General features: G+C 40.5%; 1 protein-coding gene across 1 annotated transcript in view; it reads left to right on the top strand.

The window, feature by feature from the left end:
* The window catches only part of TLL1 (tolloid like 1), a 383,094-nt gene that overhangs the window by 37,701 nt on the left and 329,553 nt on the right, over positions 1-15,840 (top strand). Inside the window, exon 3 of the mRNA XM_045020036.1 lies at positions 10,760-10,868. The gene's annotated coding sequence lies outside the window, so the exon portion shown is untranslated. The remainder of the gene's footprint in view (positions 1-10,759; positions 10,869-15,840) is intronic.

Below are 15,840 nucleotides of genomic sequence, written 5' to 3' on the forward strand. Positions count from 1 at the left end.
TGTTTGATTTTGTAGTTAGCTGTGACACTTTGAGTACTTTTACCAGACCTGAAGAAGACCTATGTGTAGCTAAAAAGCTTCTCTTCCAACAGAAGTTAGTCCAATGAAATATTTTACCTCACCCACCTGGCCTCAGGCATGTGCATATGTGAATCAAAATTTGATCCCTGTTTTCACATGGTATTACTAATGCACATGCGAAATAGGTATCTATGTATTTAAAGAGACAGTTTTGTGTCTTCACTGAGGTGCCACATCAGGGCCACATTTGCATGTATCACATTGCTGGATTGGGGTCCAAGTTTTTTATACCATTACCTTAAACTGTTGATAAATTGCTGAAGAGATGACAAGATGCAGGGCAATGTGATGTTTGTATCCTATACAGAAGGCCTAAAATGTTTAGAGGCTTGTAAATTTTCTGTTTCTAGAAAGGCCTCTGGACCTAATCTCTCATTTCTCTCTGTTGTGATCTTTTGAGTAACTTGATATGTGCACTTGCAAACAGTGGGAACACTGAATCCTGAGGTTAATGATACACCAACATTTTATGGGATTGAGTATTTAAAAATCAAATATTTTTGCCTTCAGGGACTCTCACAATTCTATGTTGTACTTACTGCGATACAATAAATAGCATCTCTCTGTGTGTGTCTGGTATGTGGAAAAAAATGACACCTTTTTCATGGCCCAAATAACTTAAATGGCCAAATAGATTTTTTATAAAACTTTTTTTCTGAGACAGATTTTGGAGTCCATTTTGGAGTGGAGACCCACTTGTAAGAAATTTCAATCTCAAAGATAATTCTCTGACAAAGTTTTAAGGAACTGCAAATAGTGCTTTGGGGCCCAATCTTGCGAGGTGATGAGCACCTCCTTAGAAGGCGGTGTTAGTGTAGTGCCTTTGTGTATATGGGTGGTGATGTCCTCGAGTAGCTGGTCCATGGAGTTTAAGGGGTCTACTGCAGCTGGACAATAGAGTTTTTCTATAGTTCAGATGACAGCCTTGTATGTAAGGAGCAGACTGACCAGCGTTCTAGTGCCAGCTCCTTAGGTGTTATATACTTATTGGTTTTGTTAGTGTGAATATCCTCAACTCTCAAAGAGTCTAGTGGGAGCCGAAGGCACACAGTTCCTTGCAGAAGTGGACCCTTAGAATGGAACTACCACATCAACATTGAATATGTAGTAGTTGGCAGGGTGCCATGGTATAATACAATTACTATTCACTTACACCCAAGTTCAGAAGATAAAGTGGTATTTAGAAAATCAATGGAATGGAAAAAAGAAGGGAATCTCATCAGCTATACTGAACATGTGTTATGAATAATCATAAATGTTCAGTAGCCGTTTCTGCTGCTACAAGGTAAAAACTGGTGTGGCTGCCTGCACAGAATTAAACGTGTATTGCCTGCCAGATCTAAGTTCCAGTTTCTTGGGCAGGGTGGTGGTGGGAAGTTGCATGTTTTCAATTCTTTTTAAATGCTAACAGAATTGTTCATCTGGATGGCAAATTTAAGAATGATGATTTGAGCAGGATAGACTAGCATCAGGATTATTTTCTACCAGTCTCTGAGAAATGAAATGTCTGATAGTGATCCTAGCTGTTCTGTTATTTTTAGCTGTCTGTTAACAGGGTCTGTAAGGATGACCTTTGAAGGAGTCAAGATGACATTTTTCCCCCTCAGATAACAGTTTTTAAAGTTTTTCTTTTCCTGAAAGCAGATGCTCCTGCTTACTTGATAATAAAGGGTGATACTTTTCAAAGAGAAATTGCTATCTCTCTCGATATTGTCACGCCTGTTTTTGTTTCCTAGTGGTTATTGGAAACATTAAACATTTTTGTGTGTTGTATATTTTTCCATTCAATTTGAGTTACCACACAGCTATGGGTCCTGGTTTAACAGGAACATTGATTCTACACCTGCTCTTTTGATACATGGAGTGACTAAACTCAAGCTGAGAGGGGATGAGGTGGAGGAACAGGCTTAAAGATGCTTGTGTAATCAGCATGGCAGTTTGATCAAATATTAGTGGATGGCTATTACCTAGGGTTTCAGACTTTCACAATTAAATGCAATGTTTCATAAGGGGGAAATCCAGACCCCATCTCCACATCTATGGAGGTACCACAGTAGCAGAACTGATTGGTTTCCACTGAACTGGGAGGTGGTTGGGGAGTTAGCTTTGTGGGTGCCATGAAGGGCTCATGTTTGTATGGTAAAGAGCTCAGTTCTCAGGGCTACCTGAGCATCAATGTTTAGGGGGCAGGCAGATGTGGGGCAGGGGTGGAACCAAAGGATATTTTGTTGCTCAATGACAGTGAGACTGGGCTGGTGCTTTGGGGATGAAATAGCCTCCATGGAGCAGGATCACAGCATTGCTCACAGCATGGGATGGAAGATTCCCCCAGAGATACCCAGCACACAGTTTGCTGCTTGGGTGGTCCCTGGGTGTCCCTCCCAGTCTTGGGAGGCGATGCATGCTTCCTGCAAGATGCTGCATTCCCACAGATGTCAGGGTGCTTAATAGCTCCGTAGGATGAGACCTAAAATATTAGAAGAAGTTTGAATGACACATGCAGTTATATAATGATCCTTTAGCATGTAGGCAAATATATTGAAAGAAAAGGATGAAAACAAAAACCACGAGTCTAGTAACAAAAGTATTTGAAGAATCATGACACGAGTAATTCCCAAGGTGATTTCTAAGTGCAGATAGTATATTCTGTTAATACTGTGAGTACAAGGACAACTTTCACCAAAGGTTTGTAGCAGCAAAATGAATGGGCCCCCAGGCACTTAACTGAATGTGCAACAGAATCCAAACTTGGACAGGTCCAGCAGGTACTGCATCTGGCAGCTCTTCAGCATGCATTTGCATCAGTACTCTTAAACATAAGTTCACAATAGCTATTCTTATTTTCTAAACCAATTCTTAATTATTACCATTATCCAGAGTTCTGGATTCCACTGCAAAGTTTCCGATAAACTGATAAATGCTATTTGACCTTCACTTCAAAAGAAGTCAATATCTAACTCAAACGTTTACCTATGCAGGAGAAATGTATGTATGCTAAGTTGATGATTTCACATTTCCGTAAGATGATTTTGACCTGAGGCCAGTGAACAGCTGAATATCCCCTAATGGATTCTGGGCACCCATGATTTCAGACAGGCTACCTTTCTGTATGCTGACTTTGATAATACAGCACTGGATATAACTTGGTGTATTCAAGAGTACTTCTTGTAGTCTGTTAAGCAAGTAGTTTAGTTATTGTTACTAGGGAAACTGTTTCCATAATGTCACCTTGACCAGCACCCTCACTGTCCTATTTTATCATCAAGCAAGCAACATCAATGTGTGATGATAGAACTTTGAAAGAACAGGAAGATATAAAGTTACTATATCCATTTCTTGCTTAAATGTTAGGTTTTTTAATGGAAGAACTAAGGTGATTCCGCTGTTGATGGTTTTTTTTCCCCTCTGACTACAGCGAATGCGTTTCCTGTTAATAATTTTTCTAGAACAGTTATTTTGTCTGATGAAGTGGGTATTCACCCACAAAAGCTTGTGCTCCAATATGTCTGTTAGTCTATAAGGTGCCACGGGACTCTTTGTCACTGTCTGGTTAGTGTTCACCTAAAATTAGAGCTGCTGTAAATGCCATTAGAAATCTTTTTCCTGAGTGCCGAGCGCCAAATCTAAATAGTTGAGACTGGTGCAATCTGAAAGTGGGTAAGAGCAGAATATTAATAAAGCAAGATTTGGTATAATGAACAGACCAATGGCCTAACTAGTCTTTTAGGACAGTGGTCAATGGAAAAGCTCAGTTATGCCTATAACTAGCGATAATCTTATCTCTTGAAGCATGAGGCGTGAGAGTCATAACTTCTATTTCTCCTATAAATGCTGTTCATATAAACAGCAAAGAGTCCTGTGGCACCTTATAGACTAACAGACGTTTTGCAGCATGAGCTTTCGTGGGTGAATACCCACTTCTTCAGATGCAAGTGGTGGAAATTTCCAGGGGCAGGTTTATATATGCAAGCAAGAAGCAAGCTAGAGATAACGAGGTTAGTTCAATCAGGGAGGATGAGGCCCTGTTCTAGCAGTTGAGTGAAAACCAAGAGAGGAGAAACTGGTTCTGTAGTTGGCAAGCCATTCACAGTCTTTGTTTAATCCTGAGCTGATGGTGTCAAATTTGCAGATGAACTGGAGCTCAGCAGTTTCTCTTTGAAGTCTGGTCCTGAAGTTTTTTTGCTGCAGGATGGCCACCTTAAGATCTGCTATTGTGTGGCCAGGGAGGTTGAAGTGTTCTCCTACAGGTTTTTGTATATTGCCATTCCTAATATCTGATTTGTGTCCATTTATCCTTTTCCTTAGAGACTGTCCAGTTTGGCCGATGTACATAGCAGAGGGGCATTGCTGGCATATGATGGCGTATATTACATTGGTGGACGTGCAGGTGAATGAACCGGTGATGGTGTGGCTGATCTGGTTAGGTCCTGTGATGGTGTCGCTGGTGTAGATATGTGGGCAGAGTTGGCATCGAGGTTTGTTGCATGGATTGGTTCCTGAGCTAGAGTTACTATGGTGCGGTGTGCAGTTACTGGTGAGAATATGCTTCAGGTTGGCAGGTTGTCTGTGGGCGAGGACTGGCCTGCCACCCAAGGTCTGTGAAAGTGTGGGATCATTCTCCAGGATGGGTTGTAGATCCCTGATGATGCGCTGGAGGGGTTTTAGCTGGGGACTGTATGTGATGGCCAGTGGAGTCCTGTTGGTTTCTTTCTTGGGTTTGTCTTGCAGTAGGAGGCTTCTGGGTACACGTCTGGCTCTGTTGATCTGTCTCCTTATTTCCTCGTGCGGGTACTGTAGTTTTGAGAATGCTTGGTGGAGATTTTGTAGGTGTTGGTCTCTGTCTGTGGGGTTAGAGCAGATGCGGTTGTACCTCAGTGCTTGGCTGTAGACAATGGATCTTATGGTGTGCCCGGGATGGAAGCTGGAGGCATGAAGGTAGGCATAGCGGTCGGTAGGTTTTCGGTATAGGGTGGTGTTAATGTGACCATCAATTATTTGCACCGTAGTGTCTAGGAAGTGGACCTCCCTTGTAGATTGGTCCAGGCTGAGGTTGATGGTGGGGTGGAAGCTGTTGAAATCATGGTGGAATTTTTCTAGAGTCTCCTTCCCATGGGTCCAGATGATGAAGATGTCATCAATGTAGCGTAGGTAGAGAAGGGGCGTGAGTGGACGGGAGCTGAGGAAGCGTTGTTCCAGGTCAGCCATAAAAATATTGGCATATTGTGGGGCCATGCGGGTGCCCATAGCGGTGCCAGTGATCTGGAGATATATGTTGTCATCAAATTTGAAATAGTTGTGTCTGAGGATAAAGGCACAGAGCTCAGCAACCAGTTGTGCTGTGGCATCATCAGGGATACTGTTCCTGACAGCTTGTATTCCATCAGCATGTGGGATGTTGGTGTAGAGGGCCTCTACATCCATGGTGGCCAGGATGGTGTTTTCTGGAAGGTCACCAATGCATTGTAGTTTCCTCAGGAAATCAGTGGTGTCACGGAGATAGCTGGGAGTGCTGGTGGCATAGGGTCTGAGTAGAGAGTCCACATATCCAGACAGTCTTTCAGTGAGAGTTCCAATGCCGGAGATAATGGGGCGTCCAGGATTTCCAGGTTTGTGGATTTTGGGCAGTAGATAGAATAGCCCTGGTCGGGGCTCTAAGGGTATGTTTATTTGTTCCGGTGTAAGTGTAGGGAGTGTCCTGAGTAGATGGTGCAGTTTCTTAGTGTATTCTACACTGAGGAAACTACAATGCATTGGTGACCTTCCAGAAAACACCAGCGACACCATCACAGGACCTAACCAGATCAGCCACACCATCACCGGTTCATTCACCTGCACGTCCACCAATGTAATATACGCCATCATATGCCAGCAATGCCCCTCTGCTATGTACATCGGCCAAACTGGACAGTCTCTAAGGAAAAGGATAAATGGACACAAATCAGATATTAGGAATGGCAATATACAAAAACCTGTAGGAGAACACTTCAACCTCCCTGGCCACACAATAGCAGATCTTAAGGTGGCCATCCTGCAGCAAAAAAACTTCAGGACCAGACTTCAAAGAGAAACTGCTGAGCTCCAGTTCATCTGCAAATTTGACACCATCAGCTCAGGATTAAACAAAGACTGTGAATGGCTTGCCAACTACAGAACCAGTTTCTCCTCTCTTGGTTTTCACTCAACTGCTAGAACAGGGCCTCATCCTCCCTGATTGAACTAACCTCGTTATCTCTAGCTTGCTTCTTGCTTGCATATATAAACCTGCCCCTGGAAATTTCCACCACTTGCATCTGAAGAAGTGGGTATTCACCCACGAAAGCTCATGCTGCAAAACGTCTGTTAGTCTATAAGGTGCCACAGGACTCTTTGCTGCTTCTACAGAACCAGACTAACACGGCTACCCCTCTGATACTTGATTCATATAAACAGTACACTCCTCTTCTGAAATGGCCAAATTAAGTACCGCAGAATTTAGGAGTGTGGAGTGGTAGGACTGGGAGGAAGAGGATCAGGTTCTGATCCTAACTCATTCCTCTGACTCACTGTGTGACCCTAAGAGAATCGCTTGACTCTACTGAGCTTAGACACAATTTTACAGATGGGGAAGTTTAAATACCTACCTCACAAGGAACTTCTGAAACTTTGTTGATGTCTGTAAAGTGCTCTGACTGTCCAAGAAAAGCTGCTATACAATATCATTTTGTGATATTTGCTTTAACAATGTTCATATGGGCTGAACTATGGGGGAGGCTGGACACAGAGGAACTCTGATTCAGCCTGTTCATCCCTCTCTACCCCCCCGCCCTTAACTCCTTTCTTGCAAATTTGGGCTTTGGTCTGAATTAAGTTTACTGGGTTCTTGCTGATTAGTTTGCATGGTGTAGTTGAGGAATAGTACTCTGCAAATAACAGCTTTTTAGACTTTTGGGGAGCCATGTGGTATAATCAAGATAGTAGACATGAACTAGAGAACTAGTGTACTTTGCTTGTTTCTATCTTCTGAACACTTAACTGACTGCCTCTGTACCAGTTATTCCCATGGGTTTCATCTCCTCTGCCGGCTTTTCTTTTTGGCTTCCATTATGACAATAAAACAAAAAGCATCTTGCAGAGGACTTTGCCCAATCTGGTGCTGCAGCAGGGGTTAGAACTGGAACAGTGCTGCCTGTACAACATATTACTGCCTCTCCTGTCTTGCTGCTGGGGATCTCTGATCTGATAATCAGAATTCAGGTACTCTGCAAAATGTCTGGATGACATTAAAAGCACCATTACACCATGGAACATTTGCAAACCTCAGTGATTAGGTGACTGTACTCAACACCAGCTGAGGATTACTAGAAGCTTCCATGGAACGTGCAAGACAAGCAGTGAAGAAATACTGCAGGATCTTCAAAGTTACAAGCCATATTTTAAAGCAACGGAGAATGATTGGAGAATCCACGTGATTGTTAGCGATATTAATTTAAGGAAAAGCTCCCAGAAAAACAGTTGAAGACAATACTGTACAGCTAATCCGTGGTGTGCACACACAATTGTGCACAGACAAGTCAGGGATGCATGCAGGTCCGGCACAATCTATTAGGCAACCTAGGCGGTTGCCTAGGGTGCTAACATTTGGGAGGTGGTGACCGCGGTGGCCGGATCTTCGGCTGCCCTGGTTGTTGGCGGTATTTCAGGGGCGGGACCTTCCACCTCCTAGGGTGCCAAAAAAGCTGGTGGCGCTCCTGGATGCATGCAATCTTCTGTTGTTTGCCCTGAATTAATGCTTGGATTAGCACTTAGCAATAGAAGCGAAGAGGTCTTCGTGACATCCAGTTGTCATAGGGACCTTGGATATTGTACCAGAAGAATGAAGATTAAGAGAATAGTTCTATATTTCAGGTTTGGTACTGACTCAGGTTTCAGATGACATGAAGAGAGCACTGAAAGGTTGTACAATATATTTTGAAAATAAGAACATGTGAAGACAGGTTTAGAGTTGTATATCAACCTTAACAGGAAGATTTTTTTTTTACCTTTTCTGCAGTATGATAGTAATTAGATTGATCTTTCCTTTCTATAGACCATTATATTGCTCCCTTTAAAGGTCTGTCAGCATTTTATCATGTTATTTTCAAGAGGTTTGGGTTTTTTTGGTGGTTTTGTTTTTGTTTTTTTGCTCTAAAATTGCAGTAGGTGGAAACTCGATTAAAATGGGTCAGAAGAACTGTTCTGATTTTGCATATGGTAGTACTAGACATATTTTCAGCAGTGCCAATGGTATGGAGAACTTTTAGCAATGCAAATTCTACTTAGTTTCCCAGATATTTTTAACTTTGCTTGGATTTTTAAAACACAAATTATCTTTCTGTAATAAAACCATATTCAAACCATATTTTTTAAAAAATACCCAAACAAACAAAAAACAAAAACAAACTAATAAAAAAACTAGGAACTAAACTGCTGCATTGTTCTCACTGAAGTGTAAATGCAAAACTAAGTAGCTATTGGCATTTTAGATTTACAAAGGGCCAGCTGTGATACTTTCACTAGACAACTTTATTTCTTTATTATTAATTATAAGCAGAAGGGTACAGTCAAAAACAAATTGCACAGAGATTGGCCAACAAACAGAGCATTCAAGTTCTGTCAATGCCATATGCGACCTAACATGCGACAGGTCACGTGTGACAATGACCTGACTTGTTCACAACAGACACACACAGCACAAAAGTGCTTTTAAAAAAAAAGAGTAAGGTTACAGTATCATAAATATAACAGTCTTGACTGTGTGTCTTTGCTGTGGTTCAAACATGCTGGGCTTTATTGGTCTCAGGCATAGGGCCATCAATTAATTCATCTTGTCCTTAACCCCAAGAAGTACCCTTTGCTCCTCCCACAACAATATATTGCTAATCCATTGTTTGGGATTTTTTTAAACATAACTATTGGCAGAGCCAGTGAAACATACTATGCTGAACAAGTGAACAACAGTGTATCTAAAAACCAGCAACACGCATATGCATTTTTCATCCATTGCTGTTCTTGTCCATTCAATTTGCTGCTTCCTAGGGTATTTCCTTTCTATACATTGTGGTACTTATCTCTAAGTAATACATACATGAATTGCATTTACCCTAAGTTTTAGCAATACAGTATTAATAACTGGAAATTGATTATCTTTTAAATACTCCTGATAAAATCACTTGGACAGCAAAAGAAAATGGCATACGACAATGTGCTAAACAAATGTCGTCAATTAATGTATTTCTTTCCAGACTGTATAAGCAAATGGTTTTACTAGCTATGCATCAGTTGGCTTGCTTCAGGGAATAACCATTTGAAAGACCAGAGTTGTCATGTGTTTTCAGTTTCTACGGCACCACTAGCTGCATTTGACCCAGTTTCCATAATCTAGTTTATCTACCCGTTCTTGGATAAGTGAGAGACTTTCAAAGATAGTATTTTAGAAGGATCAAGGGAGTCTTTAATTTACTTCAGTGAGCTTTGAACTGGGAGGAACTTTATATAATGTCCTAAATATGATTAAATACATAAATTATATGAGTAATTTAATTTATATTTTTAAAAATCTTTCTTAAGTGTATATTTTAGATTACTGTCCCAGTATATAAAACTCTATACTCATATCTTACTATAGAGATGTAAAACCTCAGTACAATTTTGATAGTAAAATATTACCATATAACTTAATTATTAAATGTAAAGATATTGCTTTCAGCAATGGTGATTCGATTTTTAAATGCCAGTTTTGGGGATTTAAAGCAGTACTACTATAAGCTACTAAATTAGCTTTCACATCTCTTTCCTTGTTGGAAAGCCTTGTGGGGGATTGCATCCCCCAACCCAAACAACTCTATTTTCGTTCTTTCACTTGCCATTGGTTTCCCACAACCTGCTGTCTGTGATCCTTGTGTTTACTTTTTTGGTCTAATTTAAAACTGAAAGCTGAGAACTTGAGTGAAATCCTGACCCACTGAAGTCAATGGAAAAACACCCACTGACCTGAATGGAGAGAAGATTTCATCACTTATCTTTATATTTGCCATTCACACACAAGTCACGTATGGTGTTTGTATAATAGTAAATTATTATTAATATTAAGGCTTAAACATCAAGCATGGCTCTGCACAGTTATTAAACCACATTACAACAAGTATAGTGTATAAAATAGGTTTCATTAAATATTTGAGAAACTTAGTGACGCCTGAGGACCAACTTTTCAACCTGTAACCTAAATTAAGTTTGCTACACTTACAACTGCAAAATGGGTGACTGAAATGAGTGCTCATTTTGGGCCTGATCCAAGCCTGATGAAGTCAGTGGAAAGACTCCTCTTGACTTCAATGAGCTTTGGCTCACCCCTTTTCTGCATGCCTAAGGAAGTTTTATGTATGCAAAATGGTGAAAGTGCAGGCAGGCAACTTCAGAAAAACTTGGCCCTGAATGGTTATTAATTTCTCACTTAGCCAGAGATTCCATGGTATAACATTCTCCATGTACCGCTTTCCTAATAGTTTATTGAAATTGGATGAAAGATTCAGAATTTCACTTTTTTGAAATGCTTAAATCAGTTAAAGCTGCAGCAAGTTGTTTGCCAGTTCTGAAGCCCCTCCAAAATCTGATACATGAGTTTTTGCTGGTCATAAGCCTAATCACATCCTTTTAATTTCAGATGGAGAGGAGATTAAAAAATATGGAGAAGCCTGCAGAAAATCTCACCAATTGAACAGGTGAAGAAACAAACCAACTCTGCACTCGGTACTCAACAGCACTGCTGAAAGGTAAAGTAGCGTTCAGAGCAGTCAGGATAGTCTCATTTTGACAGGATGATGGATTGGCTGGCTTTCAGAATGTTTTATGATTGAACCTGATTTTTTTTTTTAAACACACAAACTAGTTCGGTTCAGAGTATTCTATAACTATACAGTAGAGGCCAAATTCTCAACATCGGCAATATGGGCTTGAGCTTGCAAGGTGCTCAGGACACTGGTCCTGATCCAGCAAAATGCTGAAGTTCGTGTTTAACTTTAAACATGTGCCTAATCCCATTGACATCCAGGGGGTTACGGATGTATCAAAAATTAAGCATGTGCTTAAGTGCTTTGCTGGATGGGGACCAGAGTGCTCAGCACCTTGCAGGATCAAGAATTATCTGTAAGCACATCTACTTGCCTATACCAAAAACTATATCTGGGCCTGACTCTGCATACTTCTTACTCTCAGTTGTAATTGAGTTAATCTGGCACATCATTAGGTCTCTGCCTCTGTTTCTCCCTCTACAAAAGGGAGATAGTATTCACAGTTACAAAGTGTTTTGAGATCTTCAGATGAAATGTGCAATATAAATGTTGATGAGTAATTAAATGTTGTTGTTTATTCAAACATGGCTACTTGGATAAGAATTATTTCTGTAAATCAGAGTTTGTAGGAGTGTACCCAAGTAACTGCATATGTAGACTGAACCATAATCATGCTGTTTTCACCTGTGAATTGATGATCTCTAACTATGTTCATAGTTAAGGGGCCCCATTAATAATTTGTACCTATGAATTTTCATGAGACTGCTATGTATGAAATACATAGAGAATGCTGTTAACATCCTGTTCTCATTCTTTATTTTTCTCTTGCACTGCTGGAGTTTCATCCACATATCTGAATAATATCAAGAAAAGTAAAAGTTTGTGGATGAGAAATCCCAAATCAAATTAGCATCAAAGTTTGGATAATGTGAATTATCTTCTCTAATTGACAAATCTTGTCCAAGTCTTGGAATAATATCAGATCAATATGCATCCAATGCCCTTGCTTTTTGCCTCAGAATAAAGGAGCTAATGATACTGACAGCCTTGATAAAGGTTTCCAGTTGGCCCAATATGGAATAAATTATCCTGAATGAAAAAGTAGAACTTTTCCCTATAATGCTATTAATACTATACATTCCATCAGCTGTGTCTTTAAGTGTTCAATAATGCATTATAGTATAGAAAAGGGATAATGGAGGAATCTGCCTTTACTATTGAAAAACCTCTGATGTACATTTTTGCATCCCCTGCATTTTCTAAGAAAAGCTCTCTTCCAAGCAAGAAGTGCATTTTTTTTCAGCAGTGTCAAAGTATTGACTGAAGAAAAGTAAAATAGTTTAAAGAAAAGTGCTTATGTAAGTTTTTTTTTTGTTTTTATTTTTTAGTTAAAAAGTCATAGGGAAAAGCAGGAGTGAAACATTGTCATCTTTCTAGACTGTTAAGTGATAACGATGGCCCCATTTCAACTTAAGCATGTGTCTAATGAGGTAGTCCAAATGAAGTCATGATTAGAATTAGGCATAGTGTTGCTATCCTAAAAGTTCAGGAATCATGAGTGAGATTCCATAAAATCATGAGACTGACTTAAAATATGAGATTTTTTGACTGGCTGCTCATGTTCCTTGACGTAGAGAAGCTGCCATCTTACTTGCTCTCCTGCTCGTATGTTCTTCCCCATCAGGTACAAGCCTTCCTGACTGCCTGGGTCCATAGTCTGGTGGTTAGCCATGTTACACTGTTATTTTTAATGTGCTAGCTCTGCTTGAACTAGCGTGTGTGTCTGTCTATCTGGGCTGGGAGGCATTCTCCCAGCTGCACTGTAGACATATGGTGAGTGTCCCTTTCTGCCCACTGTTAGCACAGGGGTAACATCATAAGTAAGGGGATCCTGGCTTTCAACCTACTGGAAACCATGGCAGCCTCACTGCTGACTGAAAAGTCTTTAGGGAAATGGTAGCCATTGTAAGTGAGGGCAGCCTGACATCTCTTCCCTTGAGAACAAAGGTGGATGATAGCCATTTTTATTTTTAATAATGGCTACAAATCCTGAGGTTATTTCTGCTGATCACCATGCACAGTTATTAAAATTGACAAAATTCATGAGACTCCAGGCTATAAACAACTGGAGATTGTTTGTTTAAAGCCTGTGTACATTAAACATGTGGCAACGAACACTTCAGACACGTGCTCTCTTCATGAAAGCCTTGATTCTGCTTTGAGACCCTCTGTCTACTCCCGCTTCTGTGATATTGCACTTCTGGTGTTAAGCTTCAGGACTGCCTTGAAAAGCCATGTCTGTGGGAGGAGTGGGGGATGCCTGAGAAATCTAGCATAAGGATAACATCCTCACTCTATTCTGTGTAAGAGGACAGCTCTGAGCCTCCAGCCCCTTCAGTTCCTTCTCCCTAGTTGTAGTTTTGAAGTTATTTAGAACCGTTAGGTAGAGGGGAAGATGGGCAGGTAATGTGAATGCAGAGGTGACACCAAATCATTGTTCATTGAGAAAGTAACTTCTCTTTTTGGGCAAATTGTCAGTTAATAGGGACATTTTCCTCCTGTTGTCTGTGATGCTGGCTTTTAAAAAAAATCTTCTCATTGTGCAATGAGACAAAACATATGCACAGTAGTGTTCTCCCTTTAGCTCTGTGCTAGGTTGACAGAACTTTCATAATAAACCTAATGTTTCAGTCCAGCTTTGAGACTGAAATTTGACACAGATGTGGTCACTCCCCTGCTGAGGATCAGCTTACCAACACAGTTAACAGTAATTTCTGTTCAAGGGTTTGTTACTAGGAACTTGATTTTCTTTTTATATCACCAAAGAAGAAAATCTTTAGAACATTTATTAAACATGGATAATATGTGGGGGGAGAATATAAAAGGTAAAACACTTAAGCACAAAACACTAAGTAAATCTTTATTTTAGCAGTCTTTAGAAGTTAGAAACAACTGGTTTGATGGTATTAAATGTCCTTGTTGATGAAGGAAAGTCAATTTTAGCCCTTAGGAAAGTCAATGTCGGCCCTTAGGTTTCAGCTGTTGTTAAAGTCCAATTCCACTTCTTGTTGAGAGATGCCCACACATTGGGTTTGGGGGAGGTAGAGAATAGGAAAAATAGCATTTCTTCTGTTGACCTAGCTATTGGCTCTTGGGAAGGTGGATTAAGTACAGTGATGGGAGAACTCCCACCATCACTGTAGCGGGTGTCTACACTGTATAGTGGTGTAGCTGTAGCTGTGCCACTGTAGCATTTTAAGTATAGCCATAGCCTAAGCCAGATTCTTCTAGGACAAAAGACATCAAGAGGTGGGAAAAAGGTACAGTAGGAGGAACAAGAGGAGCAATACCACAGAGGGGTGGGGGACTCCATGAACCTTAGATTAAAATATCAGGATATAGTCTTAGAGATGGTGCATGTTTTCCTTTCCTTGTCTGGTATAAATATTTTTCAGGATCAGAAAAATGAAAGCCCAGCTGCCAGTGAGCACTGTGTGACCCTGGAAAAAGCTACAGAAACAGCATTTGGGTTTGTTGGCTGAAGAGTCTTAGGGCTTTTTTAAAAGCAGATTTAATCAATTTCTACTTTCAGCTAGAACGTCCCCAGTGCCCTGAACTTTGACTACCTGCTCAGGTCAAAATGGGACAACAATGTCTTATGAATAGAACCAAAACCTTGGTTCTGAACCCTGAATCTAAATCTAAGTTTCAATCACATTTATTATTCATTTGTATTATGGTAGCTTCTAGGAGCCCCAGTCATGGAGCAGGACCCCATTATGCTAAGTGCTATACAAACACAAAGACCGATCCTTCTCCTCTAAAGCAACAAAGAGTCCTGTGGCACCTTATGGACTAACAGATGTATTGGAGCACAAGCTTTCATGGGTGAATACCCACTTTGTCAGACACAGATGAAGTGGGTATTCACCCACGAAAGCTTATGCTCCAATACATCTGTTAGCCTATAAGGTGCCACAGGACTTTGTTGCTTTTTACAGATCCAAACTAACATGGCTACCCCTCTGATACTCCTCCAAAGTGTTTGCAGTCTCTAAGGCAAGAGGCTCATACAGATAGACAGGGAGCACAAGGAAAGAATAATTTACTTTATACTGAGTCAGATATGGAAACATCAACATCTGGGAATTCTGGGTCCAGATCTCGATTTTTGACGCTAAACTCTGGGAGGGTTTGGGTCTAAGGTTTTGTTTCAATCAATTAGAGATACGTTTGAATCTGGTGTTTTAGGCTTTATATCCAGAAAAAGCCACAATTCACTCGTTAGGCCACAACCTGCTCAGATAGTTGCATTTCAATCATGAAGTGCATTGTGGCCTAACACAGCCACTATTTGCCTTCCTCATTCCCTCTATTTCATTATAGCATCAACTTCTTATGTCTTGTTTTAGCTGATTGACATTTTTCAGACAGTAAGCTTTTTCACTGAAAAATGTTTGTCTAAATTTTGGCTTTTTTGTAGAAAATCTTAAAATGAAAATTTTCATTTCTATTTAAAACATTTTGTTTTAGTTTTTTTCATTTAAAAAAAAAATCAAATGACATTTCGATTTGAATCTTCCTATGGGAAAATGAACACTTTTTTCAATTGCAAACATTTGATTGAAGAGTTTTCACTCAGATTTCTTATAGGAAAATTTGTTTTGTCCAACCAGCTCTATGTTTTGTCTTAAATTTGACTGTAAACTTTTAGAGAAAGGAGTATGTCCCTCGGCCTGCGCCGCTTCCAGCAGCTCCCATTGGCCTGGAGCAGTGATCTGCGGCCAGTGGGAGCCGTGATTGGCCGGACCTGCGGACAGGGCAGGTAAACAAACCGGCCTGGCCCGCCAGGGGCTTTCCCTACACAAGCGGCGACCCCAGTTTGAGAAACCCTGCTGTAGAGTGACTAGCACTATGGAGTCTCGATTCTCTGGGAATTACTGTGATACAAATA

The sequence above is a fragment of the Mauremys mutica genome, chromosome 5 (assembly GCF_020497125.1).
Source record: "Mauremys mutica isolate MM-2020 ecotype Southern chromosome 5, ASM2049712v1, whole genome shotgun sequence".
Lineage (NCBI taxonomy): Eukaryota > Metazoa > Chordata > Testudines > Geoemydidae > Mauremys > Mauremys mutica.